Raw genomic sequence first — 27,365 nt, forward strand, 5'->3', positions numbered from 1 at the left:
ACGCGTCATGCCTACCTGAACTGCTGCAAAATGGATAATAAAAGTTCGCTGTGACACTCTGCAAGCCGTGTGGTGGTCCGTTACTTCTGTGGTTTCAACTGGGAACAGAAATTGATCCATATATATATATATATATATATATATATATATAAAATACATCTTAATTGTAATTAGGACCTAGTTTCCGTAGACAAAGCGTTTTTTGTTTTGCTAATAGCTTTGGCGCCGTTTGAAGAATCTTCATGAAATTTTCAAAACTAGTACGTCATTCACTTGAGCGGCTGTCTGGAAAGTCTTGGGGTGAGTTGTCAAGGAAGGCCGAGAAAAAGAGAGGTCCCAAAATGTGTTTTCCCTGTGCAATTTCCTATAGGGATTTTAAACACGACTACAGCGTGAACCGCTAAACGGAATTACACCAACTTTTGCAGAAACATAGATCTTGGTCCGGAAAGATTTCTTTTTAGGATTTGGTGTAAATTGGTTTAGTAGTTTTGGAGTTTTTAAAGAAAAAAGATTTATAGATATATAGGGATCTGGAGGATTTGCGGATCCGACAGATTTAAAAAAGTCCGTAAAACATAGCCAGGACATACTCTGTGGTTTTGATCGGAATGAATGCATGACTTCAGAACCACAGTGTCAACCAAAAATTAAAATTAAGTATACAGGTACCATTCTTTTGCTTAATGATATCAGGGTTACCATATATATAAGTACATATATAGTACCCTATATTTGATTTTTTATAAACGTCGTCATTTTACGAGTCTTGCAAAATCGCAAATCTACAGACCGGATTTGCAAATTTGCAAATTCACTCGCTGACACAGTTAAACTTGCCTTTTGATTGGGTACTTTTTGACCCCACCCATATACATGCAAGCCACACCCAAAAACAGTTATTTCTCTACTGAACTATGTTCAAATAGGATCCAGACGAGTGGTTGTTTTTTTGAAAAATGGCAGAAGCCTCTCAGCAGAAGGGAGATCCACAGATTGTTGAAGAGGAGGAGAAGAATCCACATCATCTAAAAGACAGAGTGATCTTTGGAAATGCCTTCACTATCCCTTCACAGGAAAAAAAGTGAGTGTGAAGTATGTAAACTGTACTTATTTGTGGCAAGCAGTTCTCACGAAGGACTGCTAAAAAGTGTTCTCACTGTACTAGCAGCATGTGGAAACTCCTCAAGACAATTCATGAGAGAGTGTACAAAAGGATGATATGGGAGCGAGCTGGTGCATCAGGGGAGTCCAGCTCTGCTACATCTTCTGGACAACCATTTTCTGCTCCACATGTAACCATACTCGCTATCTGTGCAGAACTCTATGGCCACTCGCTGAGCAAAGTGCCAAATGCTTGTTGCACTTAAAATCTCTTCTGTTGCTGAGTTTTTGGATGCAGTCAAAAAGCATTGCTGTTATCTATTTTTTTGGTTCCTCTAGTTGGTTCATAATGTTTTTTGAAAAATAAAGCAAGTTGCTTCTTTGCAATTGCCTTCTCTTACTTTTCCACCCTGTTTAGTTTTTGTTTAAATAATAAAAAAACTGTTAAAAAAACTTTGAAAAAACAAAAGTTCTTTTTAGAACCACCATTTGGTCAATCAAAGAGCTGAATCTGTGTTTTTATTGTTTCAGTGTATCCATCAGTGTATGTCTTTGAGTGTATCAGTGTGTGCCTGCATTGGTCAGTGTATGCATCAGTGTGTGCCTGAATGTATCAGTATAGGCACCAGTGTGTGCCTGGGAGTGTCAGTGTATGCATTAGAGTCTGCGTGGGTGTGTCAGTGTATATATGAGTGTGTCAGTGGATGTGTCAGCGTGTGCCTGGGTGTGCCAGTTTATGCATCAGTGTGTGTCTGGGTGTGTCAGTGACTTCATTAGAGTCTGCCTGGGTTTGTCAGTGTATGCATCAGTGTGTGCCTGGGTGTGTCAGCATATGCATCAGTGTGAGCCTTGGTGTGTCAGTGTACGCATCAGTGTGTGCATGGGTGTGTTAGTGTATGCATGAGTTTGTGCCTGGGCATGTCAGTGTATATATGCATTAGTGTGTGCCTGGGTGTATTAGTGTATGTATCAGTGTGTGCCTGGGTGTGTCAGAGTATGCATGGGTGTATGCCTGGGTGTGTTAGTGTATGCATCAGTGTATGCCTTGGTGTGTCAATGTAAGCATCAGTGTTCAAGGTTACTCAGTCAGAAAACAAATCACAACATCCCTTTCATATTTAACTTATGGTATACCACTTCTAAATGGTCAGCATTGTTAAGTCTTATTTGGTGGGGGTTTTGGGCAGATTCGCGAATCCGTCATGACACTCAGGGTAGCCCCTGTGTAACTTCACAGCAGATTCGCAAATCTATGCAGGAGCCCACTAAGTCATTTAACATTATTCTATGAGTTTGCATCAACATTTTACTTCATAAGATAGTACTGATTTAAAAAATAACTCCTCTATAATAAAGAATGTGCCTAGACCACTCTACTTTTACTTTAAAAGTACAGTCTCTTCAGAACCCTTCTCCCCACACTATTTTAGCTCAGTTTCCATAGCATCCCCCTTTGGCACACTCTCTTGTGTCAGTAGGTCAAAAGTTCACAACACTTTCTGTGAGCAGCCTAATAGCTTCAAGTTCAACTTTAGCAGGTGTGGTTGACTGGAAATATAAGCAAATCCAAAATACCATACCATTATTTTAATTCTTCTAGAGCCAATCACAGATCTACGTACTTTCTGCTGAAAATCTCTTCCTAATGTTAGCTATCTGCATATTTACACCATCCAATGAAATATGTTCTTTTTTAAATTAGATGCTGGCCTCCACTTTAACTGCCTTTCATTTTGAAAATGGTCTCAATCCGCTCCAGCCTTCTCCTGTGTGCTACTCCTCCTTGTCTTTAAAAGGTTAGGGTGTGTATTGTATTGTATGCCAAATTTATGAAGCGCAACTTTCACCCAACGGGTATCTTGGCGCTGTAGCACGTGACATCAACACCCACAGATGGAAAAAGGGAGTGGATTGGCAGTAAACCTTCTCTCTATCATCACAGGATCAAATTCTAGGGAACAGCCATGTTTTAACCTTTTTCCTAAACTGCAGGAGGTCCTGGGACTGTCTGACTTCTAATGAAAGTTTATTCCAGAGCTTTGCGACGGCTATGCTGAACGCTCTACCACCAGATTTCGCTCTTTGAAATCTAAAAACTCTCACCAAGTAAGCAGAGGATGAGCGAAGACACCTTGTCGCAACATACCAGGCGAATTTCTACTGTAAAGGTTTGGGTCCTGAACCATGAAGGGCTTTAAACAGTATGCAAAGAGATTTAAACTGAATTATTTGCCGTATTGGGAGCCAGTGTAGCTCTGCAAGGGCTGACGATCCAGACGAACGCTGTGGCTTCATCAAAGCCAGCTTAGCCACGAAGGTTTGGACCCTTTGAAGGCATTCAATCAGGAATATTGGAGACTCCAGTAATAAGCCATTACAATAGTCCAGCCTGCTAAAGATGGTACTTCCAACTACCAAAGCTCTAGCCGTGATAGGAAGCAGCAGAAGGATCTTCCTCAGTGCTCTGATGAGGGAAAAACAGCTCCCCACCAAATTTTTTACTTGTACTTCCAAATTCAGATTAACATCGGGCAATACTCCCAGATTGCGTACTGATTTAGCAGGAACAGGAATGGGGGCTGTGGAAGAAGGCCAAAAATTATCAGGAAAAGGGGAGGGAACTTTCCCAACAGCACAGTGTAGGACTTCAGTCTTATCCAAGTTAAATTGTAGGGAGTTCGCCCTTAACCATAAAGCAGTATCCTGCATGCAGGCATGAAAAGTCTCTAAAGATATCGACTGGCTACCTTCCATGGAGAAAAAAAGCTGAGTATCATCAGCATAATTCATCAGTTTTACACCATGCGTCTTTATAATGTCAATCCGTGGTCTCATATAAATGTTAAACAAAATGGGGCTGATTGCAGATCCCTGAGGAACGCCATGGTGGATGTTGGAAAACTCGGAATGATACGGAGGGAGGGAGACCGCCTGACGTCTACCAGATAAGTAGGAACGGAACCAATCTAGAGCCTTGCCCAATACCTCAATCTCCCCAAGTCTGGTCAGCAGGATATCATGATTGACCGTGTCGAAGGCGGCGGACAGGTCAAGCAGAATGAGAATGCCAGAATTTCCCCTGTCCGCACGCAGTCGAAGATCGTCCAACATGGTCTCCAGTGCAGTCTCAACACGAAAACCGAACTGCACGTCATCCAACCTGGTGTTAGATTCTAGGAACTGGATCAAGGTCCTGGTGACCAGTTGCTTGACGATCTTAACCAGATAGGGTAAAAGAGAAATAGGTCTATAATTACTAGCACAGGTAGGGTCAAGTGTCACCTTTTTCAAAAATGGGGTAACCACAGCCTGTTTCCAACAGGCTGACCCTGATCCGGAAGTCAAAGAGCTGTTGCAAATCTGCTGGAGAATGGGGAAGAGTTCAGAACCCAATTCCTTCCAGATTTTGTGTGGGAGAGGATCCAAAGGAGAACCGAATGACACACCCAGCGTGATTCTATTAAAGATCTCCTCCATGGGTGGTTTAAAATGCTGCAAAGAGGTCAGGGTGCCAGTCTCTGCCCCATTGTTATGTCTTGTGTCCCGTCAATTCTACTATTAGAACCCTCCTTCCCAGTAAGATTATCCACCTTCAATCCGTCAATGATCTTATTTATTTTCTCCATAAAGAAGGTCGCCAAACAATCACAAGGAGCCCGAGTTGGCACGATCTTAGTTTGCGCACATTCAGGAATAGTAATGTCCTTCACTATTTTAAGATTACTTCTGGTGTGATTTTGGGAATTCAGAATAATGTCTGCAAAGTATTCTGACTTTGCCAAGCCATTTCCCTTCTTGTAATTCATTATTGTGACCTTTCACGCATATTTGTCCTCATCTGTCACGGACCCCACAAGACTTACCGTCTGCCTGTAGAATAGTCTCGCAGGTATGATATGAATAACCTCCACTGTCTCCCACCTGCTCCGCTGTCCTACCTTAATTAGTACCAGACTGGGGCGTGGTGAAGACCGGGGAGAGGAATCCTTGAGAAGTGATGTGCCTTAAGGTGTGGTGAAACGATAACGGACACTCTAAGGAGTTTGTTGTCTTTCCTGACCCGTAGCCTGGAAATATAACCAACAATCGGTCACTTACTGCCTTAACCAGTATACACACATACACATACATTCATCAAGAAGATGGTAGGAAGAATAATAGTCACCTGAAAAGGATGTGTTTATTCCAGGAATCTCCAGTAGGTGCACCTACCACCAAAGGACTTCGAAAGAACAGACAGCGCACCAGCGCTGGATACCACGGTCTCAAAACAACAGGGGGTTCCTTAAAACAACAGTTACGGTATTAGGCGTTCCTGCGCTACCGTAAGGGGGTAAATTAACAATGCGCTCCTGCCCTCGACATGTGGTAAAAGAAATGGGAGTCGGTGATGCGCTCCAGCGTTCACCTTGGTGTGGAGCAAATGGGAAGGCGGCAATGCACTCCGGTGCTCGCCGAGTGGTAAAGGAACAAGCATTTGCAATGCAACAGGTCTTGCATTTACATGAGTTTGAGCTATTGGCATTGTAAATGACAATGCCTTTTTGTTTTTTGAAACATAAATGAAAGGCATTGTCATTTACAATGCCAATAGCTTAAACTCGCTTAAATGCAAGACCTATTGCATTGCAAATGTTTGTTCTGTATTTGGAGCATGCAGCCCTGCAGACCAAGTTTGTTATCCAGCAAGTGCATTCACCCGCTGAGCACTTGCACTGGCTTTGCAGCCTGCACCCGTGGGTTATTCACCTGCATATGCAGTAGGAATGTTAACCATACGAGTGTTGGACCCGTCACCGCCTCCACATAGTAAGTGCAACAGTTACACAATCAGTGACATTTAATCAGGTGATCACTCTTCCCTGCAGCAGGTGCGATAACCCCCAGTGCTGCAGGCTTCATGTTACCTGCAGACTGCACGAGTCGCTGGAGTACGCTCGCTAACCTGTGAGATTTTAACGGGGGTTGACATGCATCTGCAGCATGTGCTTTAACCAACTTAACTGTCACTGGCATGGGAATGTCTTTCCTCTGGCACATAAATCCACAACCTGTGGGATTGCAGCATGTGACATGTATGTTGTGCAGAGAGGTGCATACTCGTTCACTTTCCCAACAGCACAGTGTAGGTTTCTTTTCAGCTGGAAGTATTATCTGGAAGTTACTCACTATTCAGCAGCACGTGCTATCTTGCTATAACCGAATGAACTACTGTCTCACTGGGATTGGGGCCTATTGTGACCTGGGAGTGGTGGGAGTGGGGGGGGGGGCGGGATGTCACACGATCCTTCTTGAAACAGCAGTTACACACTTGGCTAGTACACCGGGTCTGCAGTCTGCATGCTGTGTAGGGATCCATACAGCAGGTGCATCACCAGCTGAGCTACCTTCATTAAGCGTGGAACCAGCGGTTATGCATTGATCTCCGGTGTAACAGGTGTGAAACTGCTGGGATCGGGCTGTCATCGGGTGCACACCTCTGCAGCAGACGCCCGGCCCACCGAGCTATCATATAGATGGAAACCGTGTCACCGGGCATGGCGACAGCCCCTGCGAGCTGTCACCGGGCGTGTAAAGGATGCTTCCTCCAGTTCATTTCTGTCGCACGGTTGTGCCTGCGGGGTGCTCAGGAGGCAGCAGGGGGAGTGCACCAGTGCCCGTGCAACAAGAGATGCCCTGCTCTCAGGAACCTTCCAGAACCAAGATGTGTCGTAACCGGCCGGCACACTTGGAAGACATAAGATTTCGGCTCCCACTTGAGAGGCAGAACATGCAGGCTGAAATTTTTCAGGAGGGGGCGGAGGGACAACTTCTTGGCTCAGAAAAAAGAGCAAGGCTTGTTTATGAGTGATAGGGCGCTGCGAATGAGCGATACTGGCATAAACAAGGTGTTGAAGGGATATGTTTTGTGACACTTGTGAATCTAAAATTAGAGAGGTGAAAACTAAATCTACAGCATAGAAAACAAAGAAAACCACAAGCATTACCCCTTCCTCCAGCGCTTCCGCCTCCTCCGTTGCTGCTCGTCAGCTCCCCGCTGCCCTGCTCCTCTTCACAACGGGTCTCCGAGGAGGGGATCTCCGCCGCTCCTTCACACGCACGAGTAAAAACTAAACAGAAACTTACAAGGCGCGCCTCGTAAGCTGTGTACGGTAGAAGCTCACGCGCGCGACCCAATCCCAAGGCGCGTGTCCGAATCCGACTCTGCCATGCTTCTCAATCTACGCGTGGCCATCTCTTGTCTCCACTCCTTGTCGGCTGAGCCGACGACTATAGTTCTCTGGCGAGAACGCGCTTCGTGCACTTCTAGCCGAGACCTAAAAAGGAAAGCGGTGCTGCGCTCCAGCGCTCACCGTGGTGTGGAGCAAACAGGAAGGCGGCAATGCATTCCGGTGCTCGCTGAGTGGTAAAAGGAAAAATGAAACGGTGATGCACTCCAGCGCTTACCGTGGTTCTGGCAAACAAGAAATGAGCGGTGACGCGATTCTGAGGGGAAACGACGGTGACACGCTCCAGCGCTCACCGCGAAGGGAAAAGGACGGTAACGCGCTCCTGCGCTCACCGCGAAGTGCAAACAAGGAAAGGACGGTGACGCTTTCCTGCGCTCACTGTGAAGTGCAACGCGGAAGAGTGAGTGTGCCTGCACTGGACTCTTCCATGGCAGTAGCAGAGCTCCGGCGCTGACAGGGTTGAGAAGACTGGACAAAAAGGCAAGGGCGAGTCAAGAAAAGGGTTCGAACTCCGGGTAACTGACGTAGACAGCCGTTCCACTGGTACTGGCTCTGGATAGCGTCTGTATCAGGATCCGAAGTACTTGTGTTTGGGCATTGCGGGGTTTTGAAGGTGTCACCCGGAAGTGCTCTAGAGGTGACCTGCGGTACTGCACTCTCGTGGAGAGCTAGACCGCCAACCACAACAACACACACTCCCCACTACGTACGGGGACATGACATCATCAGAGTATAGCTGCCTCCATTTCCTCTCTGCCTGCCAACAGATCAGTTTAAGAGATTTCAGATGTTCATTATACCAACAAGCTGATGGTCTACCAGTCTTCTTACAGTTTTTCATGGGAACGACCTGATCAAGCCTCGACTTAATCTGATTATAAAAGTCTGCATAGTTATATTCCACTTTCTTCCCATTGTTAAAATGTTCTTCAAAAGAGAAGATTGAAGAAGCAGCGGTCTTTCCTTTAAGGAGTCCCTTCCAATCTCTACTCCTGAACTTCCTTGTCCCACTAGAAACCGACAGCACCTTCCTAGGATTATATACCCGAAACTTGACCAAATGATGATCGGACCATCCAACCGGAAACACTTCCACCGCTCCCAAGGCCAGTTCCTTGGAGAAGACCAAGTCCAGTGTATCCCCCCCCCTCCCCCCCTTTGGGTAGCCTCTGTAATCCATTGGTACAGGTTCAGGCTCTCACAGGAGTGGATAAGATTATTGTATCCTGAGTCCACATTTCCATTTAGCCATAAATTAAAATCGCCCAAAATGAACAAATTAGAATGAGTGAGGGCCATTTTACAAATGACATCTATCAGTCCCTGCATATGTAGGGCGCTAATTACTCCTGGGGGTCTGTAGCAAATTATGCCAGCCAGTAGTTGTCCTTTGGGGTCTTTAAGTGAGAATCCCAACAGTTCAAACCCCTCTACCTCATCAACATCCATTAGGGCGAAGTCCCATGCCTCCTTAACAATAATCCCTACCCCACCTCCTCGACCTCCAGCTCGTGGTTTATGTAAAACATTATAACCTAGAGGGCATGCCATTCCTGGTTCAAAATCAGATCCAGGGTGAGTCCAGGTTTCAGTCATGAAGAGGGCATCTAAGCAGTGATTTTCCAATAGCAGTTGGATCTCCACATAATGTTTTGGTAGAGATCTAACATTGAGCAGCCCTCCTATCAAGACATCTCCTCTGACAAAATCGGACTCTAAGCTAGCAGTATCCTCAAAACTGAACAAGCCAGCCTTATCGCCCACTTTCTTACCTAACTCTCGAAGTGCTGATTTAGTGTAGTGTAGTTATCTGTAGTGCCACAGAAGAACAATGTGTGTCTTTACGTTGCACCCTTGCCCAAGGAAGCTACAAAGTTGACAGAGAAAAATTATAATATTGTCAGGAAGAAGTCCATTATTTGGGACAACTGCTGTCGGCCTCAAGCCGCCGAGTTACACCTGAAAGAGCGGCATCAATTATTAGACAGATGACACAGCCTGAAACAGTGAAGGGAATGCAAAAGTTCTTGGGCTTATGTAATTATGTCAGACAATGGGTTTTTGACTATAGCACCTTAATAGTCCCTTTGCTCACATCCATCAAACATGCAAAAACACAGAAGGACAGAATAACATGGACTGCATAAATGCGGGAAACATTTCACAAATTAAAGGCAGAGATAACAAATGCACCAGTTTTAGGGACATCAGACTGCACTAAAGAGTTTTTCCTTTTTTGCCACTGCAATGGCCAGGTGATGACGGCTTTTCTCACCCAGAAGTATCCTTTAGGCCACAAACAAATTGCTTACTTTAGTGGCCTACCTGAGTCTGTTATGAAAGGCCATTACCCCTGTGAGCAAGCGCTGGCCACAGCAGCCTTTGCAGTTGAGAAAAGTGCTCCCATTGTCATGGGTGCACCTTTGACGCTGTATGCTGAACATACAGTGTTAAGCCAAGACAACATTAAAAACACAGAGTATCAGGCTATGAGATAATATTATCATTACCATCTCTCAAGGTAGTCAAGTGTCCCACAGTCAACCCGGCCAATTTCTTTGCACACCCTATCGAAGATACTGATGATGACCCACTGTGCAACATGTACTCCAGATGAGTGTAGCCAAGCAAGAGAAGACCCTATTCCAGCTAGCGTTGCATATTTTGTAGATGTATTATCCACAATAGATAAGGAAAGGGGAATACGACAAACAGGGACAGCAGTGTGCCGAGCCATGCAGCATGATTCTTCAGATACTTTGCAGAAAACAGAACAGATAACTTTGCCATCTCATTATTCTGCTCAAGCTGCCGAGCAAGTAGCACTGGTGGCGGCCTTTAAACAGGGGAAAGGAGAAACAATTAGAGTGTATTCTGATTCCGCCTATGTCACTACAACAGTGCATTCCACCATTATGCGGTGGAGCAGACGGGGATTCCTAAAATCTGATGGAAGCCCTGTCATGCATCGCCCTCTTTTTTAGTGGACCTGATTGAAGCTTTAGCTCTGCCACATGCAGTTGCAGTAGTAAAGTGCACAGCTCATACAAATTCCGAAGACTTTGCGTCCTGTGGAAATGCTTTGGCTGATTGGGCAGCCAAGAAAGCAGCCAAACTCCCTCTAAACAATGGACCCACCACAATTTTATTGACAACTGCCAAAGCGGCTAGCGATACCGATGCACCTTATGGTCCCCTGGAACCTTCCTGGCATTACACAGAGACAGCTCACCTGCATCTAAGAGAGATACAAGAAAGTGCTCCAGAACATGAAAAGCAGTTGTTGGAATCCAGGGGATGCACACAGACAGGTACAGATTTAATATACAGAAAGATATCCGCAGGGAAGCCTGTCATGCCCCAAGCATTGCTACTTATGGCCTTGAACCAGCTACATTTTCCATCGCACACTGCCAGAGACATGTCTCTCCAGATATGCCAAGATTGGTTTGTCCCCAACTTACATGAGATGATCACAATGTACCTATACGCATGCACTATGTGTCAGCTTCTACAATACCCCTGTCAAGGTCTTACCAGTATTTTCCGCTGGAACAATATGCAAGACGGAAAAGATCCCAACGTCCCCATCCACCAATGATGACCAACAACGTCAAAGCCCAATGGTAAATCGGAGGAAGAGGGGAAGGGAAAAGAAAGACACTGTCCCTTGATGAATCTTGGATGAATGTCCGCTTAGACAATCAGGAGAATACCTAATGAGGCAACAAAGAAGAACGTGAATTCTGGTATATTCTAAGGAATAATACAGTAGACAAATGATTGTACTTTTAGTACCTGAGCTTTCTCCTCTTCCATTGTTTAAACACTAGCTCAATGACTGTATGTTGGAGTTTATCAGCAATTCGCTGTAATAGTGAATATCTGCATAAATAAAAGATATTAGTAATTTAAATGCCCTCAGAAAACAACGCTGATAGCAGTAAAGAAAGTAAGAGCACAAATCACTCACCTATTCTAGAAACGTCCATCCATAACGGAAAATAACTGCTAATTACACCTTGGGTTAGCAATGTGTGTCCTTTCTTCAGGATACTTATAATAAACACTTTTCTTTCTTACAGAAACTCAAGGAAAAGGTAGATTCCCAAAGACGGAGGAGCCTACAGAAATTAGTGTTACTCTCTATGGCTTTATGTCACAGCCAACAGTAATGTTTATAAGTAAATTACCGCATTGACTCTTTCTTTCTCTTTTTGTCTTTTCCTCACTTGATAGGTCCCAAGCAAATGACGCTGCCAGAAGAAGAAACGCACAGCAAGATGGCACGCCACCACGGAGATGACGCTGCAGTGAACAGGGACTCAGCGGGACGCCTCGCAAGCACAAGGTGGCAGAGAATGGACAAGCCGGGACAGAAATGGAAGAAGAGATGCCGCAGTGCCGTGCAGGACTAGCCACTTCCCAGGAGAAGGGAGGACAAGGACGCAGAGAAGTCACGGGAGACGAGGACGCCGCAAACTCGACTGGAAGCAAGGGTAAGGATCTGGAACTCTGTAGTGCTCGACGAAACACTAGAATGCAAAGTAATCTAGTGCAGGGTCAAGAGTTTTATACTCTCTGTTCACGGCTCGTTGCGTACCGCTAGAGGCGCGACCCCGCTGCAGCTTCCCTCAACCGCCGCAGGCACGACTACCCCGACCCCAAGGACACTTTAAAGAGTTGCACATTGATTATGTTGATATGATTGACAGATGAAACCATTACCGGTATCTCATAGTTGTAGTATGTCCATTTTCAAGGTGGATCGAGGCAGGACCTTGTGTGCACTGTGATGCCATGTCTGCTGCTAATTTTCTATCCTTTTAGACACCGAGCTGAGGAAATGGGACAGTAAAGGTGGGAAGGAACCTCAACTGCAATGCTAGAGTGGACAACCCCAACATGCAGGGAGGCAATGCCAGCCTGATGGACCACTTTTGGCAGTGTGGAGCCCGGCTCCACATACAGCTACCCCGAACTGGAATGGTCTTAGTGCCCTTAGCACGCTGCACACCCCCTCCCTGGTGATACCAGTACCAGGAGTGGACATTAAGACATTGCATGACCATCCCATGAGCCGTCCAATGACTCTGCTGCATCACCATATGAAGAAAAAAGCTTCTGAGTACTTTGGCACCACAACCTGGGAAGATGTTACGCAAGAATACAGACTTTTTCAACTATACCCATCTATTCTTTGGCAGCATCATACCGTGGATTCAGGCAAAAGCAACTGCCCTCTGGCTCCAGATCATGAGATGGGAGCTCATGAAGGCGATAAATTCAACAGATGATGGCTTCAATGCCATAAAGGAAGAACTACGTGCCCTTAGATTAATGGTGATGCAGCACAGATACATTTTAGATTTAATGACGGCCATGGAGTTGGGTGTATGCAAGAAGATTGGATCTGCCTGCTGCACATATATGCAAGCCAATGATGCAGACAACTGGACATTGACTGATGCCATTAGAATATTGCATGATCTCCACAAAAAGATGGTAGAAGAGGGCAGTGCTCCGGATGAGTGGTTTGAGAGCTAGTTTGATTGGGTGCCGTCCTGGATGTTGGGGTGATCAAGGCCTTGTTGCCACTAATTGTTGTGTTGCTTTTGACGTGCCTTATATCTCAGGTGATACTACCATGTTGCAAAAGGATAACAGCTAGCGTAAGAGGAACATTTTTGGTTAGTTAAAGCACCACGGATGTCTTAGAACAGAGTGTTATAAATGAGGAGATTCCCTTTGAGGATGGGACGTTAGGAGAAGATGTAGTTGAAGACTCAACTATAGGAGGGAATGACATAGGGAAAACTAGGATACATTATATACAAACACACACAGAGCTGAGCCCTATTACTTCCATGCAAAGGTTTCAAGTTAGAAGCCGTTTTAGCCCCCAGTAGGGACTTAGGCATCTACGAGAAATAGGTCAAATAGCATGTCACCTGACGCAGGCAATGCCCCTATGGCAAGGTAGATATCTACGCCAGGTGGCCGCGTTGAAGGGGTTCCGCCAGTGGGACCAGATTGGGATTTCCACACTGGGGCACATTATGTGGGGCACCGTCCTCAAGTCCTTTCAGCGACTACAGGAGGAGTTTAATCTCCATAAAACCCAGTTCTATAGGTACCTCCAATTACACCATGCCTTGACTCCCTCGCTTGTGAACCTAGCTGACCTCCCTGAATTCCACCCGCTAGAATGCCGCCTTCTCATGGGCGATCCAGGTGCACACAAAACTAGACAGATATACCAGACGTTGACTACACACACCAACACGACTCTACACAAAACAAGAAAGGCGTGGCAGGATGACATCCCAGACCTCACGGACGATGACTGGGCGGAGGCGATAGCTAGTCCTCGGTGCGCCGCGGTAGCCTCCAGATACCACCTTATTCAGTTTAAGTATGTTCACTGTGTGTATTACACACGTCTCTGTCTCTGGAAGATGGGAGCTGTGGCATCCCCTCAGTGCTTACGCTGAGACAGGAAGTAGGGAACATTTCTCCACACTGTGTGGAATTGCATGGCATTGCAACCTTTCTGGTGTAGGGTATCAACATGCCTTAAGGTGGTGCTGTCCTGGGACCTTCCACACGATCCCCGATTGTTTCTGCTACATAGCATGGAAGACATAGGTAGGAACCAATATAAGCAACACCTCCACTTTCTCGCCTTTATAATCGTTAAACGGGATATAGCACAGTAATGGAAGGGAACTTCTCCTCAATGATGGGAAAGTGGCGCAGAGAGCTAGTCAAATGCATGGCAGCGGAGATGGCGGTATTCCAAGCGAGGGGTCGTCCCCAAAAGCATGGAAAAATATGATCTCGATGGGCTACTTACGGGGGCACCGACCTCCCTCCTCTTCCCACGCAATCCCCGTAAGAGTAGCTCCATGGGAGGTTTGGTGAGCCATACTATATGGTGTGTTGTTTTATCTCTTTGGGTATATGTATAGATTAAAATTTGCTTGCCAAAGCGGGTGGGGTGGGAAAGTCTGTGTAACGTTTTCAGTTCTGTTACCGTTGTTATATATACAATATATATATACAAACTGTACCCATTGCTATTTCCATGTCTAGCATCCTTTTCATAATGTGTCCCCATGTGGACTATGTCGGGCTCTCGCCCAAGCGGTACTATAAAAACTTAATAAAATGTTCTTTTTTTTAAAATAGCATGTCACACAAGACAATGGGTTTAGGTAAACGAACCTGCGCACGCAGTTCGTTGAAAACTCAGGAAGGAGCCTGCGAATAGCTATTGAGCTTCTGCACGAAGCATAGATCTTATCTTGTTCCTGACTCAGGAAATGAGTACCTCTTAAGCTTAGAGACTATAAAATTAGGTTACCACACTTTCTATCTATTAGAGAGATGGGGCGAAAATGTGATAATCACGTTAAAGTCTACTTCCTTTGTAATTGAATGAATGAATGAATGAAATGGCATTTATCATGCGCAGCTATGCCCAATGGGCGTCAAGGCGCCTAAATCAAATAACTAGCTGTCAGTAGTCAGGAACAGAGCTTACTGGTATGATCGTACACAGGATGGACTAGCCCAGGTGCAAGCCTTGCCACTGTTCATCATTACATGAATATCCGCTTCTTTTGAAAGCTACATGATACACTTACACAATGGTAGACATGATGGATGAAACCACATGCAAAAGGTCAGATAAGCTAAGCCAATAGCGTTAAGCTAAGATATAATCACTCGCTTTGCAGGAAATCAGATGTACGTGAAATGTTGTTAATAATGTTTAGATTCTGGGAATAGAAAAAACAATTTGCTCGGAGGTACAACCGTGCGTCCACACCTTGTTCTTACAGGCTCTTTTTCGTCATTAACAGGTAAACGCTCACAGTGGCCCGTTGAGGCCGAACACTGGGTACTCTGAGGAACATCCCTATCGTCCTCATCCTCCCAGAAGTCACCCCTACCACCTTTATTGGTTCTATGCACAACCATCCCTTCTCCATTTGTTCCACTGTGCTTGCCTGGGGCTAACCTTGAGAAGTGCCACACTCTTCCATCGCTCAATAAGGCTGAGTTACAAAACACTTTTTCCACCATGAGGGGTTGGGAAAACTTGTTCTGACCCGTGGCTATGAACGCACTCATTTTTACACGCACCATTTCTCCCACGGACACCTTTACAGATTTTCAGCTGTGTTTCATGTCATAGCGGGCCTTACATTCTATTTGTGTGTTTTGTAATCTGTGTTTAACCATGTCTGGTGACCACTCAGACCATTTGGCTGCCGTTAGCCAACCCACATTGTCCTTGGACATGGGTGTCCTCCCTCTCATCAGCTCGAATGGGCTATGACTTGTGCTATTGCATGGTGTTATGCGGTATGCCCACACTGTTTTACCAATTTCATTTCTCCACATGAGATTGTTGTTAGTGGCTAGTTGCAAAATACCCTTAATTACCCGGTTAAACCTTTCTACTGCTCCATTACTAGCTGGGTGGTATACTGAAGTTGTTTTGTGTGTAATATTGTTTATTTGTAAGCAGTTAATAAATATCTCTGCGGTAAACTGGGGGCATTGTCACTGACAATGCATTTAGGCAGCCCTTCCCTTATGAATACATCATCTAGAAATTGTAAAACACTCTGGGTATCCATTTTGTTCACAAACCCCACCTCAGGCCATTTTGAGAAGTCATCGATTAGCACTATGGCGTAAACCTGGTCCCCCTCGTTCTGCAATGGGTACCATGATGTCTCTTCCTATTCTTTCCCAAGGCATGGTTGGGCATGGTATGAGATGGAGTGGGGGTCTGAACGTGACAGTGGACAGTGTCTGAATTGGTCCATTGTATGCAATCCCTCACTACTCTCTCTGTGGCGAGATCCACTCCTAGCCTCCAATACAAGTTTCTGATCTAGCTCTTGGTTTTGCCAATAACTGTGTGTCCTTCAAGGCATAATTCTAGAATGGTATGTCTGAGTTTGGCTGGTGGAATTACTTTGCCACTCCTTAAAAGCAATCCCTCTTCGATTGAGAGTTCATCCTTTACATCCCAGTATGGTAACAACTCTTTTCCCACATTTTTCTTTAACTGCCATCCATTCATTATCATGTTACACACTGCGCCTAATGTCTGATCTTTACTTTGTTCAGTTAACCATTCTTCAAGCGACATGCCATGCATTTCCTCATGAACACTAGCAACCAAGAATTTCTCATCTGATTCACTTCTAGATTCTTGTACTAACACTGGCATCCTCCTCAGGAATTCTGCTACCACATTTCTTACGCCTGCTACATATTGCATTTCATAGTCATAATCAAATAGTCTTACAGACATCCTTGCAAGTCTTGGAGAAGCTGTGTACAATCCCTTGGTGGTTAATACTTTTGTTAGGGGTTTGTGGTCACTTCTCAAAATGACTTTGCTTCCCCGCACAAATTGTCGAAAGTGTTCCAATCCCCAAACGCAAGCCAATGCCTCACGTTCAATGACCGAATACTTTTCTTCTGTTGGTGTAAGTGAACATAAGGCAAATACAATGGCGCATTCGGTACCTTTTGAATCAATTTGGGTTAGGACAGCACCTAATCCTCTCCCACTGGCATCTGTTGTTACAATACTCTAACAATGGGTCAAATCCTTGCATAGGTGGGGCAGTGCAAATGTCCTTCTTTAGCTTGCAAAATGTTTTACCACATTCGTCTGACCATATATATTTGTTTTTTAGTAACTGTCTCAATACAAATGTTTTAGCAGAGAACCTCTCAATTAATTTAGAATAAATTCTATGAGGCCCAAGAAGGAGCGAAGTTCATCTTTAGTTTAGGTTCAGGAGCATTTAGAATTGCATCTAGGAGCTCTTTTTTTGGTGTGATTCCCTCTGCCGAGATAGTGTCCCAAGTACGTAACTTCTGAATGTGCAAACTTGCATTTGCTATATTAAGCTGCAAGGCCCTTGTTCTCCAGGATCTCTAGTATTTGCATCAGTTTATTGTCATGTTCTTCTTTTGTTTTACCCATTACTAATATGTCATCCTGAAATAACAGAATGCCTTCCACTCCCTTAAATGTCTCCTGCATTAGCCTCTGAAACATGGCAGCAGCAGATGCCAATCCAAAAGGAACTCTCTTAAAACGGAAACACCAGAAAGGGGTGATGAAAGTGGTTAGGCTTCTACTCTCAGGATGCAAAGGAATCTGATGATATGCTGCCTTAAGATCTATTGTCGAGAAGTACTTGACTCCTTTTTTACAAGCTAGCATTTCATTAATTCGGGGGAGGGGAAATTGATCCACTAAGATATTCTCGTTAAGATCGCGGAGATCAATGCACAATCTCAACTGCCCATTGGGGCGTTTCACAACAACCATGGGGGCGACCCACTCGGAAGAATCAACTTTCTCAATAATGTCATCTTGAAGTAATTTTTCTAAATGCTCTTTTAACTCTTCCCTAGTGGAGAACGGAACGTTCCTAACCTTATGTATTATGGGAATGGCGTCTTTCTTCCAGCAAATTTCATGTTCAAACCCCTTATAATAACCAATGGAGTCTGTAAATACTTTGGGGAATTTAAGTTTGACTTCTTTGCAAATTTCATCCTCACTTTCTACAATGAGAACAGGTTCTGCACTGTTCGGGTTGAGCACAATCCCAAGTATTCCTTGATCATACCAACCTAAAACTGATGGGCCTGACTTGAATACATATAGTTTGCATACGGCGTCTCTTCCTTTGAACGTGAACTTTAGTCTTCTAAATCCTTCCAAATCAATGGGTTCTCGAGTAAATTTTTTCATGGAAATGTCTGGGAGTTCTAATTGTTCACCTAGTTTTTGTAAAAATTTCTCCTTCCACACTTTTGCATAACAATTGTGTACGGTGAACCTGAGTCTGCGACAATTGACACGTTTACACCCCCTATACACATTTCACAAACTGGTTTCTTCTTAACCTTACCCTCTTTGTTATCATCAACATCTAAAACACAGTCATCATCAATATTGAGTACAAACATATTCATGTCATCCTCATCTGAAAAATTTGAATCTGAGTTATTCTCATTTTCAACGTATTTTACAATTTTCTGTGACATTTTGTGGCATACTTTCTGGAAATGACCCATTACTCCGCAAAAAGAACATCTGCTCTTTTTGGCTGGGTAATTTCGATCATTTGCTAAATGATTTAAACTGCCGCATCTGAAGCATTTTATATTAGTATTGCTTGTATTTTCAAATTCTCTGTCTTTATTTGGTTTGTCCCTGCAATTAGTTCTAGCATCCTTAGGTTTTCTGTCACTCACTTTGGCAACAATGTTCTCCACTTTCCGCTATCCCAGCTTTGGCGCATCTGCCTGTGAGTCAGCTCTTCTGACTATATCAATTACAGTTTGTATCGGATTCTCTCCTTTTGCCCACAGGTTGTCCTGTATATCAGCATTAGAACCTTGCATGACAATCTGATCACAATTGAATTCATCGTGTAGGTCACCGAATCGACATGTGATGGGTAAGTTCTTCAATGCTGCAACATAGTCATCAATAGATTCATTCTGACCCTGCTTCCTATGTAAGAATCTATATCTGTCCACACCTACACATACGGTGGGTTTGTAATAACTGTTAAGATCATCTGTAGCATTTACATATTTATCACCCTCGTCTGTAGCCCTCACTTTTTTGTTGATACGTTTGAAAACCATTATTCCACCAGCACCTAAACAGTGCATCAAGATTTTGTACTTCATTTCAGATTTTATATCTTTCTCATCCTCAATTGTATCAATCAATGCCGTTTGTAAAATGCTCTCTCCATTCTTCCCATTTGATGGAGGGTTCTCCTCCCCCAGCTAAAAATGAGGCAGGCGGTGTTACATTCAGCAAATAACCAGTAGCCATTTTTTAAAAATATTTGCGATGTGCTAGGACTTTTCAGTAATGGCCTAGAGTAGGAATTATCCTGAATTATGTGATGTTAATATACACATTTTCTGCATAATGTATTGTAATATACCTTTACTCAGTTTTGCTGTGCCAATCAGCGCAGATTGCCACACTGGTATGCTTTCTCTTCAAAGTTTCTTTGTTGCTGTTCACACGCGGTTGAGGGCTTGAAGTAGCGCGGTGCCGATCGTTGTTTGTTTTCTTTGTTTATCTGTAGAGACGACGTGCACTTGCGCGTGAAAACTATAGAATAGCTGGTGAGGTACTGACAGTTACTTCCACATTTGAAGCACACTCAAGAGGCCGCCTTACGTAGCTTACGCGCTATGTCATTCACTGCTTGACAGTTCGCCTCACAATCAGGGCCGGACTGGCCGTAGCGGGCACCGGGCAATCCCCTGGTGCGCCGCACGGGTGGGGGGCCGGTTTGGGGCCCCTGGGGCCGTTTTTGTTAAAGGGTCGATAGCTGCAAAATCGGCCCTGTAACAAAATCGGCTGAAAACCTGCGCTGGCAAACAGCTCGGCGGCACCCACAACCCCCGGGGGAGAGGGGGGCCGGCCGAGCACTTTGCCAGGGCCGGTTTTGGTTCCCAGTCAGGCTCTGCTCACAAGTGAATGCCGGTTGACAGTTGTCAGGTGGCGGTTGACAGATGGCAGGTTGGAGCTTCCTGACAGCGCTTCGCAGTAGCACATGATACATTTAGAATGCAGCTCTTTTAAGCTATTTTTCTTTTGAATGATGTGCGATCTTCCTCTTAGTCGCTCAATATTACTTTTGCATCACAACTTCAATACGTTTTTTCTTTTTTAGTCACTTTCACTCAGGGCCGGACTGGGAACCAAAACCGGCCCTGGCAAAGTGCTCCCTGGGGGGAGAGGGGGGATGCCACCAAGCTCTTTACCAGGGCCGCTTTTCCGCCAAATTTGTTACAGGGCTGATTTTGCAGCTTTGCTGCAAAAACGGCCGTCACAAAAACGGCCCCCAGGGGGCCATAAACGGGCCCCACCCTTGCGGCCGACCGGGGAATTGCCCGTTGCCCTCAACGGCCAGTCCGGGCCTGCTTTCACTCAGTCAGATGTTGACAAACTCTCAACGCTGACTACTCCGTTTCTCGCAAAAGTCTCCCCTCATTCACTGACCTTATTTTTTTTCTTGAATTCCTTCGTTGGTGAGTGCAGTAGCTCACATAGAATCATCAATACTTTATGTATCTTTATGCAGACTCCTCATCAATTTCTGCACATGGGTTCCGCTGTGTTGGCACTCGTCGCCAATTTGTTAAGATTGCATGAAACAAATGAAGTAAATGCTTTTATTAAAGCTTATCATCCAACACAGCAATGGGTCAGAGGGGAGGACGTGGGGCATCTAGTCATAAAGGTCATCAGCTCGCGTCTGTCAACATTCCAGAACGCTCAGCTGATGACAGGAGGGGAGAGGGTACAGGGTGAGAAGTGGGACAATAAAGGTACAGTAAAACACAACATATATGTGCTTTGTTTCCAGGAAACGATTGTAACTGCTGATTTAATCTACCCATTTGTGATGCAAATCCTATGCTTGTAACTTTTTTTCAGTTGTTTTAGAGGATATAAGGCACTGCTTTTGAACTGTTGGTTGAACATCAGATTCCAGTGTCGGATGAGCCTGGCTGATCTCCCCAGCTGATTAATGCATTAAACCATATTGTATTGTCAACTTGCCTCTTTGTTATTTTTAACAGAGATTTTCCCCCAACAACAGCCAACAGGCTGTTCACTGGTCTGAGGTATTGAGGCGGGACTAGCCAGTGGTGTGAAGAAGAGGAATTCTTCATTTATCAATAAAGAATAATGCAGTGAAGAAACGTTGGATCAAAGTAAGAACGTTGTTTATTGATCTTCAAGAATACAGCATAACCACTGGAGTACGACTCTGTCCTGTGATGTCCAACTGCTGAATGGTTCAGAAAAGGGGGTGGTGATGAACAGAGTGCCTGAATTAAGCAGACCACTCTTACCCAGTCCAAAGATCAGGGCTTGATCCATTGCCGTTTTTTAGCTCACTGCACCATCCCAGCTCAGAACTTGGCTATATGCAAATTAGTCCGTTCCTGTCCCAGTGCATGATGGGAACAGGGCAAACCAAACTACCAAGCCAATTCTTGTACTGGGCATTCAGCAGTTGGAAGTCACAGGGAAACATATACCACGAGCGATGCACCTTTGAAGAGAAACATTCTTCAAAGGTGCACGCCGCGGAATGTCAGCAAAGCTTACACAATGTACATTAAAGAAATACACATAGAATTGAATATTAGCATGTACTTCACATCATCTCCCTTTTTTAAAAACAAAAGAAAGAATAAAAAACACAAATGAAACACAAAACTGAGTTATGACAAATAGTAATCCTTACATCGTGAAAGAAAAGAACAATTTCTGTGTACTCTAGTTGAAGTTGTGGGAGAGGAAGTGGATGAACTAGAGGCAACAAAAGAATCAACAATATGATCAAAACAAGGTAAGTTTATATCATCTGGAGTGTTTGACACCTGTGGTATAGGTTGAGAAACATTATCAGAAAGGAAGAACTGTCATCAAGATATTTAGTTTTAAACACCCTGTTAGCCTGTTCAGGAGTAAGTTTGACAATTACTCGCTTGTTCCACCGCCCCTTTTCATCTAGAAAGAGAGAACCCTTGGAAATTTTGAGAACTTGTGTGGGAAGGGAAAACTTAGACATACCTTTTTTGCCCCTGTCATGAGTTTTGATCATGACCCAGTCACCCACTCTAAAGGTTTGTAAAGAAGGAATAACTTTAGAATCAAGGATAGGATTCCTTTTTTTTAACAATCTGAAAGGAGAGATACCTGGCGTGGAATGAGGAGTAACCAAATATGACCATACTTTTTTTAAAAGAAAGTTTTCAACATCTACATTACAAGAAATAGCGGTTTGTATACCTTCTTTGAGAAACCTATTCATCCTTTCAACTAAACCATTAGATGAAGGTGAATAAAGTGCCACTCTGAGATGTTTAACATCATGTAACTTCAGAAATTCCTGCACAATTGAAGAGCAAAATGAGATGCATTGTCGCTTACAATCTCCTTAGAAGAACCCTCAGAAAGAAAAACTTTTTCTAAAAAACTAACAACTGAGGATGAATTTGGACTTTCACAAAATTCAAACTCAACCCATTTTGAGTGATAATCAATGAGTGATATGATATAACGTTTATCATGAGGTAAAATTTCAAACGGACCTGCAAAATCGATGGCCAGTTTGTCCCAAGCTTCTTCTGGAAAAGGAACACTATGTAAAGGTAGATGAGAAGTCATCCAGTGTTTATCTGACACTAAACATGTGTCACAAGAATGTATCCCCTGTGTAACATCTTTGTCAAGGGTTGGCCACCAAAAGAGTTCTTTCAATTTTCTCGACAGGCCTCCAACTCCCATGTGACCTTGATGAGCCGCTTGAAACAGTTTTTTCCGAAAATTCAAAGGGGGAACACACTGGTCACCTCTGAATATTACATCATTTATGATGGAAAGATCCTCAGAAATTTGTGCATAAGATTTCAGGGATGCAGGAAGAGAACATACCTTTGGCCGACCTGAAATAATCATGTTTTTAACAGCCATCAAAACTGCATCATCAGAATAACTTTTGATCCAATCAGATTCTGAAATAGAAAAAGGTGAAAGAACCAACTCCTCTATAGAAGCTACAACGCATTCTATATCATCAACATTTTCATCATTATCATATTCATGGGGGAACCTTGAAAGAGCATGACCCCTTAAATTATTACCTACTGAAATGTGTTGTATATTGAAGTTGTATTCGTGGAGTCTAGAAAGGATTCTTACAAGTCTAGCAGACGCCTTCCCTGTACCATTCCCGTTGAGAAGGTGTAGCAGGGGTTTATGATCAATTAAAAGTGTAAAGTGAGAGCCCCAAATGTAAGTTTTAAACTTTTCTACAGCCCAAGAACAGGCAAGGGCTTCTCTCTCAATGGTGCTATAATTGGATTCCGCACCAGAGAGATCTTGATGCAAAGCCAATGGTGTTTTCTTTAGCACGATTCGATTGACAAAGCACAGCTCCCAAACCCTTCAGGCTGGCGTCAACATAAATCTTACATTTAAATCCTGGAGTGAAATAAGATAAGGCTGGCGCCTCCACAATGACTTTTTTAACAAGATTGAACGCTAAATCTGATTCTTGAGACCACAAAAACTTCACATCTTTTTTAAGAAGAATTCTAAGGGTTTGCACAAGTTGAGAATAGTTTTGAATAAATCTGGAATAGTATTCCGTCAGGCCTAAAAAAGATTTCAAGGAATCTTTATCTTTAGGAATGGGGACATTTGAAATTGCTTGAGTAAGTGAATGATTGGGTTTAACTCCTTCTGCAGAAATTGAATGCCCAAGATAATCTAATTCCTTTACAAAAAAATGTACATTTCTTTTCACCTAAAGTTATTCCAACATCCCTAAAGCGTGATAAGACTTTCCTTAGAGTTTGGATATGTTCATGTTGGGTTTTAGAATGTATTAATACATCATCCTGGTATGCTTGGACACATTGAATATCATGTATAATGGTGTCCATGAATTTCTGGAAGACACTGGCCGCAGATGCCAACCTGAAGGGGAGTCTTAAATATTTGAAAGCTCCAAAAGGAGTGATAAATGTGGTAAGTTCTGACGAACACTTAGTAAGTGGGATTTGATGGTAGGCACTTCTGAGATCAAGAAGTGTAAAAAATCTTGACTCAGAGATGCCAGTACGTAAGTCCTGAATTTTCGGTAAAGGGTGACAGTCAATTAATATATTTTGATTTAAAGAGCGAATATCCGCACATAGACGAATACTGGAGTCTTTTTTTTAACTACCACAATTGGACCGACCCAAAGTGATGAATCCGTTGACTCAATAATGCCTTCAGACACCATTTATTCTAAAACCTTTTTTAAATCGTATCTAACATTAAGTGGAATGTTTCTTAATTTATGAATGACTGGAATAGCATTGGGCTTGAGCCTAATAAGGTGTTCACAATTTTAGATTTTTTCAATAGAGGCATTAAAGACTTCTGGAAAATCAAAAATCATATTATGAATCACCGTTTTCTCAATATTATGTACAGTAGATATGAAAACATCATTTATTTGGACGGGAGAATCCGAACCCGGAACTAATTTGAGTCCCATCTTGGCAAGATCCTGCCAACCAACTGTACATTTCCCATCAATGGCTACATAAACTTTTGTATATACATATCTACCCAAGCATGACATTTTTGTTAAAAAATAGCCTAACATGTCTATGTCCTTACCACCATATGCTTTGGGAAAGATGTCTAATGGTTGTAAATGTACATTTGAGGACCAGTGAGTATTGAACAAAACATCAGATATGATAGTCACGGGTGCCCCAGAATCTGCCATCATGTCTAAAAGAAGATGATCAATAAGAAGTTCACAAGTAGGATCTTTTACACGACTAACATTAGGTGATGTTTCAACCAAGTCAATAGAAAGTATCTCTTTCTTTTGTAAAGCATTTGAAAATGTATCAACAGTATTAACATCAACAGTATTAATATTAATATTTTCTAACGATGATTCAATGCATGAAGTATCAATTTCATCATTTTCTATTGCGCTGACTTGAATCGTTCTTTTGTTTCTGCAAACAGTGTGGAAGTGTCCAATTTTATGGCAAAATGTGCACCTTTTGCCCAGTGCAAGACAAACTGGGCTATTTCCAAGGTGCGTTTTAGACCCACATCTGTAGCAAAATGAATTAGCCCTTTTTTAAAAAGGTTTAGTGACTTTGCTTCTGGAATAAACAGCATTAACATTTATCTCATTATGTAGAGATGAAGTGTTCCCTTCAGAAATGCATTTTGAAGAGATAATAGACCTTTCTATACTCTTTGCCATGTCTATTATTTCTGACAGGGACGAATCACGGCAACTTAAAATTCTTTCCTGAATTTTCTTATGAAAGCACTTATAGACGAACTGATCCCTGAGCACAGTATCTAAATATGCTCCAAAGTTGCTGTCTGCAGCAAGGTTTTTAAGTGCAGATATAAATTCTTCCACAGATTCATGTTGTTCCTGTTTCCTCTTCATAAAATTGAAACGTTCTAACATGACACTGGGTTGTTCCATAAACTTTCTATTGAGTCTCAAAACTGCATCAGTGAATTCATTCCATCCATCCCCATTTCCTAGAGGGGGTAGGGAATGAGGTAAATTATCAAAGTTTTGTCATCCTGCATTTCCCAAGTGGCTATATAAGATAGCTAATTTCCTTTTTGACGAGTATTCATCTGCACCTATAGCAATTAAATAGCTTTCAAAACTCTTAAACCACAACTTCCACGTTTCTTTGGCTTTGTCAGGGTTAGGAAGAAAGTGATTTAGGTTGACTATTTGTTGATTGGTTGCCATGTTATCCCAAAAATTATGTAAATGTAATGTAAATTCTAAATTAGTATGAGTCTTATACTTTTAATATAAATGTAAATATAACTGATGACTGTACCTTAGGTCTTTATTTTTCCCTGTAGGACTTGCACATCAGAGTAATTCCTTAAGAGGCTTTGTTGTAGAGATAAACCGCTAATAATTCCTTTAATTTTGGAATACAAATTAAAATTATGTTGAAAGTAGTGATTTAATATTTACTGCTTGGTTTATTTCCAAATTGTTACACACTGACGTGTGTATCGTCGAAGAAAACAGCTGTTCCCGATGTATGATCCGATCGTAGAAGCGTTGCCATAGAAACAGCTTGTTACTGTGGATTAAAGATGGCCACCGGAACTTGATCACGTTATGAAGCGGATTGACGCGGCACTTCTCGTTTTCTCCGTGAATTAAGATTGCTGTTGTGATGTATATTTGCACGTCATGAGTGACAGTAACTGAAGCCAATTAGGAACTGGAAACGCCTGAAAAGGTATTAAATTCACCTTTTACTCGTCCCGTTACATTTTTCTTCCGGAATTTCGCCGATAAACCAACGCAGGTTCCTGGAAGGTGAGGTGCTATTTTCCTTCGCCACAGGTCGCACAAGATTGGTGGAAGGCTGCTTTTTCCCTCGTCGCCAAATATGAAGAAGAGGAATTCTTCATTTATTAATAAAGAATAATGCAGTGAAGAAACGTTGGATCAAAGTAAGAACGTTGTTTATTGATCTTCAATAATACAGCATAATCACTGGAGAACGACTCAGTCCTGTGATGTCCAACGCTGAATGGGGCATTCAGCAGTTGGAAGTCACAGGGAGACATACCACGAGCGATGCACCTTTGAAGAGAAACATTCTTCAAAGGTGTGCGCCGCGGAATGTCAGCAAAGCTTACGCAATGTACATTAAAGAAATACACATAAATGGAATATTAGCATGTACTTGATTTAATCTACCCATTTGTGACGCAAATCCTATGCTTGTAACTTTTTTCAATTGTTTTAGAGTATATAAGGCACTGCTTTTCAACTGTTGGTTGAACATCAGATTCCAGTGTCGGCTGAGCCTGGCTGATCTCCCCAGCTGATTAATGCATTAAACCATATTGTATTGTCAACTATCCTCTTTGTTATTTTTAACAGAGATTTTCCCCCAACAACAGCCAACTGGTCACTGGTCCGAGGTATTGAGGCGGGACTGGCCAGTGGGATCACCAACGGAACAGGGGAGTTAGGGAAAAGGTGAGAGGTGGACCATGTGGGCCACCAAATTTAGTTTCACCCGGAAATCTGTCTGAGCTAAGGCTGGCCTGAACTAGATAGCACTTTAAAAAATTGAACGACCAGGTGCTATTTTAGACCGACGTTGAGCATTGGTAGCCTCGTTATCACTTTAAATCTTGTTGGATATCTTCTTCAGTCTCTGGAAGCCAGATGCTGGCTAAGACAGCTAAGTAATATAACCGGTACGGACTCCGAAAGTGCCCGAGCCCTGGAACCAGGCTCTGCTGGAGCTGTGCAGACCGGTGGTGTTGGTTCCTTTTCTATGTCCATGCTTTCAGGAACGCGCGTGCTCAGTAGCCGTACCTGTCCTATTTCGATGTCC

At 43.3% G+C, this 27,365-nt stretch overlaps 1 pseudogene; it reads left to right on the forward strand.

Moving 5' to 3' along the window:
* The first annotated feature begins 11,715 nt into the window (after nucleotides 1-11,715).
* On the forward strand, nucleotides 11,716-13,033 carry LOC144784014 (uncharacterized; annotated as a pseudogene).
* Nucleotides 13,034-27,365: the final 14,332 nt, after the last annotated feature.

The sequence above is a fragment of the Lissotriton helveticus genome, chromosome 10 (assembly GCF_964261635.1).
Source record: "Lissotriton helveticus chromosome 10, aLisHel1.1, whole genome shotgun sequence".
NCBI classification, from domain to species: domain Eukaryota; kingdom Metazoa; phylum Chordata; class Amphibia; order Caudata; family Salamandridae; genus Lissotriton; species Lissotriton helveticus.